Below are 9,160 nucleotides of genomic sequence, written 5' to 3' on the forward strand. Positions count from 1 at the left end.
CCTTTTTCTTCACTTTTTGCCTTCTCTTAAGGGAACTTCATACTCCAACAGGAGCAGTGCAAGAGCTGGGGGCGGCCCTTATACCCACAGGTGTTGTTCAGCAACCAGTCACAGGCCGCAGCCGCCCTCTTTCAAAAGGGCTGGGCGCAAGGTCTGCGCAGGGCTAAGAAACCATCCTGGGGGTGAAAGAAAGAGCAAGCTGGACCAGAGCCCATTGTCCAGGAGTCGGCTAAGGAAGAAGTTGAGATGGTTGCCCGTGCCTGGAAGCGAAGCTGCTTTTCAGTCAGCTTCTCTTTTCTTAGGGCGCGTTGTCTGCAAAGATGTTCAGCCTGTGTTGCCCTGTAAATTGGTCTGCAGGTTACTAGCTATGGCTTCCAGCCCGGCGGGAGGCCCAGATACTATGGAAATGAAGCCTGCTATTATTAAAAGTAAAAAGCCACAACGCTGGTGGCCACCACGCCCGCTGCGGCTGCTAAGAGTGATAGCGGTAAGACTGAGAATACTAGGATTTTGCAAGGCCTAAAGAGTGCAAGAGAGAAAGCGAATGTAAAAGAAGCAAGTGTGCAGTGTAAAACGTGAATGTAAAAATGGCATAGAGGAGAGTGACCCCTGCTGGTGGAAGTGAGGAAAAGCAAAAGCCTACAGCACCTGGTATTCCCAGGCGGTCTCCCATCCAAGTACTAACCAGGCCCGACCCTGCTTAGCTTCCGAGATCAGACGAGATCGGGCGTGTTCAGGGTGGTGTGGCCGTAGGCAGAGACAGACTTCTCACTTACTCCTCTTCTACTTTGCAGCCTGGCTGCTGGCAGCTCTTTGCACTACTTCACGCTAGACCTTTTTCTTCACTTTTTGCCTTCTCTTAAGGGAACTTCATACTCCAACAGGAGCAGTGCAAGAGCTGGGGGCGGCCCTTATACCCACAGGTGTTGTTCAGCAACCAGTCACAGGCCGCAGCCGCCCTCTTTCAAAAGGGCTGGGCGCAAGGTCTGCGCAGGGCTAAGAAACCATCCCGGGGGTGAAAGAAAGAGCAAGCTGGACCAGAGCCCATTGTCCAGGAGTCGGCTAAGGAAGAAGTTGAGATGGTTGCCCGTTCCTGGAAGCGAAGCTGCTTTTCAGTCAGCTTCTCTTTTATTAGGGCGCGTTGTCTGCAAAGATGTTCAGCCTGTGTTGCCCTGTAAATTGGTCTGCAGGTTACTAGCTATGGCTTCCAGCCCGGCGGGAGGCCCAGATACTATGGAAATGAAGCCTGCTATTATTAAAAGTAAAAAGCCACAACGCTGGTGGCCACCACGCCCGCTGCGGCTGCTAAGAGTGATAGCGGTAAGACTGAGAATACTAGGATTTTGCAAGGCCTAAAGAGTGCAAGAGAGAAAGCGAATGTAAAAGAAGCAAGTGTGCAGTGTAAAAAGTGAATGTAAAAATGGCATAGAGGAGAGTGACCCCTGCTGGTGGAAGTGAGGAAAAGCAAAAGCCTACAGCACCTGGTATTCCCAGGCGGTCTCCCATCCAAGTACTAACCAGGCCCGACCCTGCTTAGCTTCCGAGATCAGACGAGATCGGGCGTGTTCAGGGTGGTGTGGCCGTAGGCAGAGACAGGCTTCTCACTTACTCCTCTTCTACTTTGCAGCCTGGCTGCTGGCAGCCCTTTGCACTACTTCACGCTAGACCTTTTTCTTCACTTTTTGCCTTCTCTTAAGGGAACTTCATACTCCAACAGGAGCAGTGCAAGAGCTGGGGGCGGCCCTTATACCCACAGGTGTTGTTCAGCAACCAGTCACAGGCCGCAGCCGCCCTCTTTCAAGAGGGCTGGGCGCAAGGTCTGCGCAGGGCTAAGAAACCATCCCGGGGGTGAAAGAAAGAGCAAGCTGGACCAGAGCCCATTGTCCAGGAGTCGGCTAAGGAAGAAGTTGAGATGGTTGCCCGTGCCTGGAAGCGAAGCTGCTTTTCAGTCAGCTTCTCTTTTCTTAGGGCACGTTGTCTGCAAAGATGTTCAGCCTGTGTTGCCCTGTAAATTGGTCTGCAGGTTACTAGCTATGGCTTCCAGCCCGGCGGGAGGCCCAGATACTATGGAAATGAAGCCTGCTATTATTAAAAGTAAAAAGCCACAACGCTGGTGGCCACCACGCCCGCTGCGGCTGCTAAGAGTGATAGCGGTAAGACTGAGAATACTAGGATTTTGCAAGGCCTAAAGAGTGCAAGAGAGAAAGCGAATGTAAAAGAAGCAAGTGTGCAGTGTAAAAAGTGAATGTAAAAATGGCATAGAGGAGAGTGACCCCTGCTGGTGGAAGTGAGGAAAAGCAAAAGCCTACAGCACCTGGTATTCCCAGGCGGTCTCCCATCCAAGTACTAACCAGGCCCGACCCTGCTTAGCTTCCGAGATCAGACGAGATCGGGCGTGTTCAGGGTGGTGTGGCCGTAGGCAGAGACAGGCTTCTCACTTACTCCTCTTCTACTTTGCAGCCTGGCTGCTGGCAGCCCTTTGCACTACTTCACGCTAGACCTTCTTCTTCACTTTTTGCCTTCTCTTAAGGGAACTTCATACTCCAACAGGAGCAGTGCAAGAGCTGGGGGGCGGCCCTTATACCCACAGGTGTTGTTCAGCAACCAGTCACAGGCCGCAGCCGCCCTCTTTCAAAAGGGCTGGGCGCAAGGTCTGCACAGGGCTAAGAAACATTCCCGGGGGTGAAAGAAAGAGCAAGCTGGACCAGAGCCCATTGTCCAGTAGTCGGCTAAGGAAGAAGTTGAGATGGTTGCCCGTGCCTGGAAGCGAAGCTGCTTTTCAGTCAGCTTCTCTTTTCTTAGGGCGCGTTGTCTGCAAAGATGTTCAGCCTGTGTTGCCCTGTAAATTGGTCTGCAGGTTACTAGCTATGGCTTCCAGCCCGGCGGGAGGCCCAGATACTATGGAAATGAAGCCTGCTATTATTAAAAGTAAAAAGCCACAACGCTGGTGGCCACCACGCCCGCTGCGGCTGCTAAGAGTGATAGCGGTAAGACTGAGAATACTAGGATTTTGCAAGGCCTAAAGAGTGCAAGAGAGAAAGCGAATGTAAAAGAAGCAAGTGTGCAGTGTAAAACGTGAATGTAAAAATGGCATAGAGGAGAGTGACCCCTGCTGGTGGAAGTGAGGAAAAGCAAAAGCCTACAGCACCTGGTATTCCCAGGCGGTCTCCCATCCAAGTACTAACCAGGCCCAACCCTGCTTAGCTTCCGAGATCAGACGAGATCGGGCGTGTTCAGGGTGGTGTGGCCGTAGGCAGAGACAGACTTCTCACTTACTCCTCTTCTACTTTGCAGCCTGGCTGCTGGCAGCTCTTTGCACTACTTCACGCTAGACCTTTTTCTTCACTTTTTGCCTTCTCTTAAGGGAACTTCATACTCCAACAGGAGCAGTGCAAGAGCTGGGGGCGGCCCTTATACCCACAGGTGTTGTTCAGCAACCAGTCACAGGCCGCAGCCGCCCTCTTTCAAAAGGGCTGGGCGCAAGGTCTGCGCAGGGCTAAGAAACCATCCCGGGGGTGAAAGAAAGAGCAAGCTGGACCAGAGCCCATTGTCCAGGAGTCGGCTAAGGAAGAAGTTGAGATGGTTGCCCGTTCCTGGAAGCGAAGCTGCTTTTCAGTCAGCTTCTCTTTTATTAGGGCGCGTTGTCTGCAAAGATGTTCAGCCTGTGTTGCCCTGTAAATTGGTCTGCAGGTTACTAGCTATGGCTTCCAGCCCGGCGGGAGGCCCAGATACTATGGAAATGAAGCCTGCTATTATTAAAAGTAAAAAGCCACAACGCTGGTGGCCACCACGCCCGCTGCGGCTGCTAAGAGTGATAGCGGTAAGACTGAGAATACTAGGATTTTGCAAGGCCTAAAGAGTGCAAGAGAGAAAGCGAATGTAAAAGAAGCAAGTGTGCAGTGTAAAAAGTGAATGTAAAAATGGCATAGAGGAGAGTGACCCCTGCTGGTGGAAGTGAGGAAAAGCAAAAGCCTACAGCACCTGGTATTCCCAGGCGGTCTCCCATCCAAGTACTAACCAGGCCCGACCCTGCTTAGCTTCCGAGATCAGACGAGATCGGGCGTGTTCAGGGTGGTGTGGCCGTAGGCAGAGACAGGCTTCTCACTTACTCCTCTTCTACTTTGCAGCCTGGCTGCTGGCAGCTCTTTGCACTACTTCACGCTAGACCTTCTTCTTCACTTTTTGCCTTCTCTTAAGGGAACTTCATACTCCAACAGGAGCAGTGCAAGAGCTGGGGGGCGGCCCTTATACCCACAGGTGTTGTTCAGCAACCAGTCACAGGCCGCAGCCGCCCTCTTTCAAAAGGGCTGGGCGCAAGGTCTGCACAGGGCTAAGAAACCATCCCGGGGGTGAAAGAAAGAGCAAGCTGGACCAGAGCCCATTGTCCAGTAGTCGGCTAAGGAAGAAGTTGAGATGGTTGCCCGTGCCTGGAAGCGAAGCTGCTTTTCAGTCAGCTTCTCTTTTCTTAGGGCGCGTTGTCTGCAAAGATGTTCAGCCTGTGTTGCCCTGTAAATTGGTCTGCAGGTTACTAGCTATGGCTTCCAGCCCGGCGGGAGGCCCAGATACTATGGAAATGAAGCCTGCTATTATTAAAAGTAAAAAGCCACAACGCTGGTGGCCACCACGCCCGCTGCGGCTGCTAAGAGTGATAGCGGTAAGACTGAGAATACTAGGATTTTGCAAGGCCTAAAGAGTGCAAGAGAGAAAGCGAATGTAAAAGAAGCAAGTGTGCAGTGTAAAAAGTGAATGTAAAAATGGCATAGAGGAGAGTGACCCCTGCTGGTGGAAGTGAGGAAAAGCAAAAGCCCACAGCACCTGGTATTCCCTGGTGGTCTCCCATCCAAGTACTAACCAGGCCCGACCCTGCTTAGCTTCCGAGATCAGACGAGAAAGGGCGTGTTCAGGGTGGTGTGGCTGTAGGCAGAGACAGGCTTCTCACTTACTCCTCTTCTACTTTGCAGCCTGGCTGCTGGCAGCCCTTTGCACTACTTCACGCTAGACCTTCTTCTTCACTTTTTGCCTTCTCTTAAGGGAACTTCATACTCCAACAGGAGCAGTGCAAGAGCTGGGGGCGGCCCTTATACCCACAGGTGTTGTTCAGCAACCAGTCACAGGCCGCAGCCGCCCTCTTTCAAAAGGGCTGGGCGCAAGGTCTGCGCAGGGCTAAGAAACCATCCCGGGGGTGAAAGAAAGAGCAAGCTGGACCAGAGCCCATTGTCCAGTAGTCGGCTAAGGAAGAAGTTGAGATGGTTGCCCGTGCCTGGAAGCGAAGCTGCTTTTCAGTCAGCTTCTCTTTTCTTAGGGCGCGTTGTCTGCAAAGATGTTCAGCCTGTGTTGCCCTGTAAATTGGTCTGCAGGTTACGAGCTATGGCTTCCAGCCCGGCGGGAGGCCCAGATACTATGGAAATGAAGCCTGCTATTATTAAAAGAAAAAAGCCACAACGCTGGTGGCCACCACGCCCGCTGCGGCTGCTAAGAGTGATAGCGGTAAGACTGAGAATACTAGGATTTTGCAAGGCCTAAAGAGTGCAAGAGAGAAAGCGAATGTAAAAGAAGCAAGTGTGCAGTGTAAAAAGTGAATGTAAAAATGGCATAGAGGAGAGTGACCCCTGCTGGTGGAAGTGAGGAAAAGCAAAAGCCTACAGCACCTGGTATTCCCAGGCGGTCTCCCATCCAAGTACTAACCAGGCCCGACCCTGCTTAGCTTCCGAGATCAGACGAGATCGGGCGTGTTCAGGGTGGTGTGGCCGTAGGCAGAGACAGGCTTCTCACTTACTCCTCTTCTACTTTGCAGCCTGGCTGCTGGCAGCCCTTTGCACTACTTCACGCTAGACCTTTTTCTTCACTTTTTGCCTTCTCTTAAGGGAACTTCATACTCCAACAGGAGCAGTGCAAGAGCTGGGGGCGGCCCTTATACCCACAGGTGTTGTTCAGCAACCAGTCACAGGCCGCAGCCGCCCTCTTTCAAAAGGGCTGGGCGCAAGGTCTGCGCAGGGCTAAGAAACCATCCCGGGGGTGAAAGAAAGAGCAAGCTGGACCAGAGCCCATTGTCCAGTAGTCGGCTAAGGAAGAAGTTGAGATGGTTGCCCGTGCCTGGAAGCGAAGCTGCTTTTCAGTCAGCTTCTCTTTTCTTAGGGCGCGTTGTCTGCAAAGATGTTCAGCCTGTGTTGCCCTGTAAATTGGTCTGCAGGTTACTAGCTATGGCTTCCAGCCCGGCGGGAGGCCCAGATACTATGGAAATGAAGCCTGCTATTATTAAAAGAAAAAAGCCACAACGCTGGTGGCCACCACGCCCGCTGCGGCTGCTAAGAGTGATAGCGGTAAGACTGAGAATACTAGGATTTTGCAAGGCCTAAAGAGTGCAAGAGAGAAAGCGAATGTAAAAGAAGCAAGTGTGCAGTGTAAAAAGTGAATGTAAAAATGGCATAGAGGAGAGTGACCCCTGCTGGTGGAAGTGAGGAAAAGCAAAAGCCTACAGCACCTGGTATTCCCAGGCGGTCTCCCATCCAAGTACTAACCAGGCCCGACCCTGCTTAGCTTCCGAGATCAGGCGTGTTCAGGGTGGTGTGGCCGTAGGCAGAGACAGGCTTCTCACTTACTCCTCTTCTACTTTGCAGCCTGGCTGCTGGCAGCCCTTTGCACTACTTCACGCTAGACCTTTTTCTTCACTTTTTGCCTTCTCTTAAGGGAACTTCATACTCCAACAGGAGCAGTGCAAGAGCTGGGGGCGGCCCTTATACCCACAGGTGTTGTTCAGCAACCAGTCACAGGCCGCAGCCGCCCTCTTTCAAAAGGGCTGGGCGCAAGATCTGCGCAGGGCTAAGAAACCATCCTGGGGGTGAAAGAAAGAGCAAGCTGGACCAGAGCCCATTGTCCAGGAGTCGGCTAAGGAAGAAGTTGAGATGGTTGCCCGTGCCTGGAAGCGAAGCTGCTTTTCAGTCAGCTTCTCTTTTCTTAGGGCGCGTTGTCTGCAAAGATGTTCAGCCTGTGTTGCCCTGTAAATTGGTCTGCAGGTTACTAGCTATGGCTTCCAGCCCGGCGGGAGGCCCAGATACTATGGAAATGAAGCCTGCTATTATTAAAAGTAAAAAGCCACAACGCTGGTGGCCACCACGCCCGCTGCGGCTGCTAAGAGTGATAGCGGTAAGACTGAGAATACTAGGATTTTGCAAGGCCTAAAGAGTGCAAGAGAGAAAGCGAATGTAAAAGAAGCAAGTGTGCAGTGTAAAAAGTGAATGTAAAAATGGCATAGAGGAGAGTGACCCCTGCTGGTGGAAGTGAGGAAAAGCAAAAGCCTACAGCACCTGGTATTCCCAGGCGGTCTCCCATCCAAGTACTAACCAGGCCCGACCCTGCTTAGCTTCCGAGATCAGACGAGATCGGGCGTGTTCAGGGTGGTGTGGCCGTAGGCAGAGACAGGCTTCTCACTTACTCCTCTTCTACTTTGCAGCCTGGCTGCTGGCAGCCCTTTGCACTACTTCACGCTAGACCTTTTTCTTCACTTTTTGCCTTCTCTTAAGGGAACTTCATACTCCAACAGGAGCAGTGCAAGAGCTGGGGGCGGCCCTTATACCCACAGGTGTTGTTCAGCAACCAGTCACAGGCCGCAGCCGCCCTCTTTCAAAAGGGCTGGGCGCAAGGTCTGCGCAGGGCTAAGAAACCATCCTGGGGGTGAAAGAAAGAGCAAGCTGGACCAGAGCCCATTGTCCAGGAGTCGGCTAAGGAAGAAGTTGAGATGGTTGCCCGTGCCTGGAAGCGAAGCTGCTTTTCAGTCAGCTTCTCTTTTCTTAGGGCGCGTTGTCTGCAAAGATGTTCAGCCTGTGTTGCCCTGTAAATTGGTCTGCAGGTTACTAGCTATGGCTTCCAGCCCGGCGGGAGGCCCAGATACTATGGAAATGAAGCCTGCTATTATTAAAAGTAAAAAGCCACAACGCTGGTGGCCACCACGCCCGCTGCGGCTGCTAAGAGTGATAGCGGTAAGACTGAGAATACTAGGATTTTGCAAGGCCTAAAGAGTGCAAGAGAGAAAGCGAATGTAAAAGAAGCAAGTGTGCAGTGTAAAACGTGAATGTAAAAATGGCATAGAGGAGAGTGACCCCTGCTGGTGGAAGTGAGGAAAAGCAAAAGCCTACAGCTCCTGGTATTCCCATGCGGTCTCCCATCCAAGTACTAACCAGGCCCGACCCTGCTTAGCTTCCAAGATCAGACGAGATCGGGCGTGTTCAGGGTGGTGTGGCCGTAGGCAGAGACAGACTTCTCACTTACTCCTCTTCTACTTTGCAGCCTGGCTGCTGGCAGCTCTTTGCACTACTTCACGCTAGACCTTTTTCTTCACTTTTTGCCTTCTCTTAAGGGAACTTCATACTCCAACAGGAGCAGTGCAAGAGCTGGGGGCGGCCCTTATACCCACAGGTGTTGTTCAGCAACCAGTCACAGGCCGCAGCCGCCCTCTTTCAAAAGGGCTGGGCGCAAGGTCTGCGCAGGGCTAAGAAACCATCCCGGGGGTGAAAGAAAGAGCAAGCTGGACCAGAGCCCATTGTCCAGGAGTCGGCTAAGGAAGAAGTTGAGATGGTTGCCCGTTCCTGGAAGCGAAGCTGCTTTTCAGTCAGCTTCTCTTTTATTAGGGCGCGTTGTCTGCAAAGATGTTCAGCCTGTGTTGCCCTGTAAATTGGTCTGCAGGTTACTAGCTATGGCTTCCAGCCCGGCGGGAGGCCCAGATACTATGGAAATGAAGCCTGCTATTATTAAAAGTAAAAAGCCACAACGCTGGTGGCCACCAAGCCCACTGCGGCTGCTAAGAGTGATAGCGGTAAGACTGAGAATACTAGGATTTTGCAAGGCCTAAAGAGTGCAAGAGAGAAAGCGAATGTAAAAGAAGCAAGTGTGCAGTGTAAAAAGTGAATGTAAAAATGGCATAGAGGAGAGTGACCCCTGCTGGTGGAAGTGAGGAAAAGCAAAAGCCTACAGCACCTGGTATTCCCAGGCGGTCTCCCATCCAAGTACTAACCAGGCCCGACCCTGCTTAGCTTCCGAGATCAGACGTGTTCAGGGTGGTGTGGCCGTAGGCAGAGACAGGCTTCTCACTTACTCCTCTTCTACTTTGCAGCCTGGCTGCTGGCAGCCCTTTGCACTACTTCACGCTAGACCTTTTTCTTCACTT

General features: G+C 52.2%; 9 non-coding genes and 2 pseudogenes across 9 annotated transcripts; all 11 read right to left on the reverse strand.

Moving 5' to 3' along the window:
• Positions 1–636: 636 nt before the first annotated feature.
• Positions 637–755, reverse strand: LOC142191366 (5S ribosomal RNA). Its single transcript, XR_012714967.1, has one exon. It is a non-coding gene; the product is annotated as a 5S ribosomal RNA (ribosomal RNA).
• A 714-nt stretch (positions 756–1,469) lies between these two features.
• Positions 1,470–1,588, reverse strand: LOC142191367 (5S ribosomal RNA). The gene has a single exon (XR_012714968.1). It is a non-coding gene; the product is annotated as a 5S ribosomal RNA (ribosomal RNA).
• Positions 1,589–2,302: 714 nt separating this feature from the next.
• Positions 2,303–2,421, reverse strand: LOC142191368 (5S ribosomal RNA). Its single transcript, XR_012714969.1, has one exon. It is a non-coding gene; the product is annotated as a 5S ribosomal RNA (ribosomal RNA).
• A 715-nt stretch (positions 2,422–3,136) lies between these two features.
• On the reverse strand, positions 3,137–3,255 carry LOC142191018 (5S ribosomal RNA). Its single transcript, XR_012714637.1, has one exon. It is a non-coding gene; the product is annotated as a 5S ribosomal RNA (ribosomal RNA).
• A 714-nt stretch (positions 3,256–3,969) lies between these two features.
• On the reverse strand, positions 3,970–4,088 carry LOC142191369 (5S ribosomal RNA). The gene has a single exon (XR_012714970.1). It is a non-coding gene; the product is annotated as a 5S ribosomal RNA (ribosomal RNA).
• Positions 4,089–4,803: 715 nt separating this feature from the next.
• Positions 4,804–4,922, reverse strand: LOC142190317 (5S ribosomal RNA). Its single transcript, XR_012714231.1, has one exon. It is a non-coding gene; the product is annotated as a 5S ribosomal RNA (ribosomal RNA).
• A 714-nt stretch (positions 4,923–5,636) lies between these two features.
• On the reverse strand, positions 5,637–5,755 carry LOC142191370 (5S ribosomal RNA). The gene has a single exon (XR_012714971.1). It is a non-coding gene; the product is annotated as a 5S ribosomal RNA (ribosomal RNA).
• Positions 5,756–6,469: 714 nt separating this feature from the next.
• LOC142190400 (5S ribosomal RNA) lies at positions 6,470–6,578 on the reverse strand (annotated as a pseudogene).
• Positions 6,579–7,292: 714 nt separating this feature from the next.
• Positions 7,293–7,411, reverse strand: LOC142191371 (5S ribosomal RNA). Its single transcript, XR_012714972.1, has one exon. It is a non-coding gene; the product is annotated as a 5S ribosomal RNA (ribosomal RNA).
• Positions 7,412–8,125: 714 nt separating this feature from the next.
• On the reverse strand, positions 8,126–8,244 carry LOC142190141 (5S ribosomal RNA). The gene has a single exon (XR_012714071.1). It is a non-coding gene; the product is annotated as a 5S ribosomal RNA (ribosomal RNA).
• A 714-nt stretch (positions 8,245–8,958) lies between these two features.
• Positions 8,959–9,067, reverse strand: LOC142190479 (5S ribosomal RNA; annotated as a pseudogene).
• Positions 9,068–9,160: the final 93 nt, after the last annotated feature.

Source organism: Leptodactylus fuscus, chromosome 1 (genome assembly GCF_031893055.1).
Source record: "Leptodactylus fuscus isolate aLepFus1 chromosome 1, aLepFus1.hap2, whole genome shotgun sequence".
NCBI classification, from domain to species: domain Eukaryota; kingdom Metazoa; phylum Chordata; class Amphibia; order Anura; family Leptodactylidae; genus Leptodactylus; species Leptodactylus fuscus.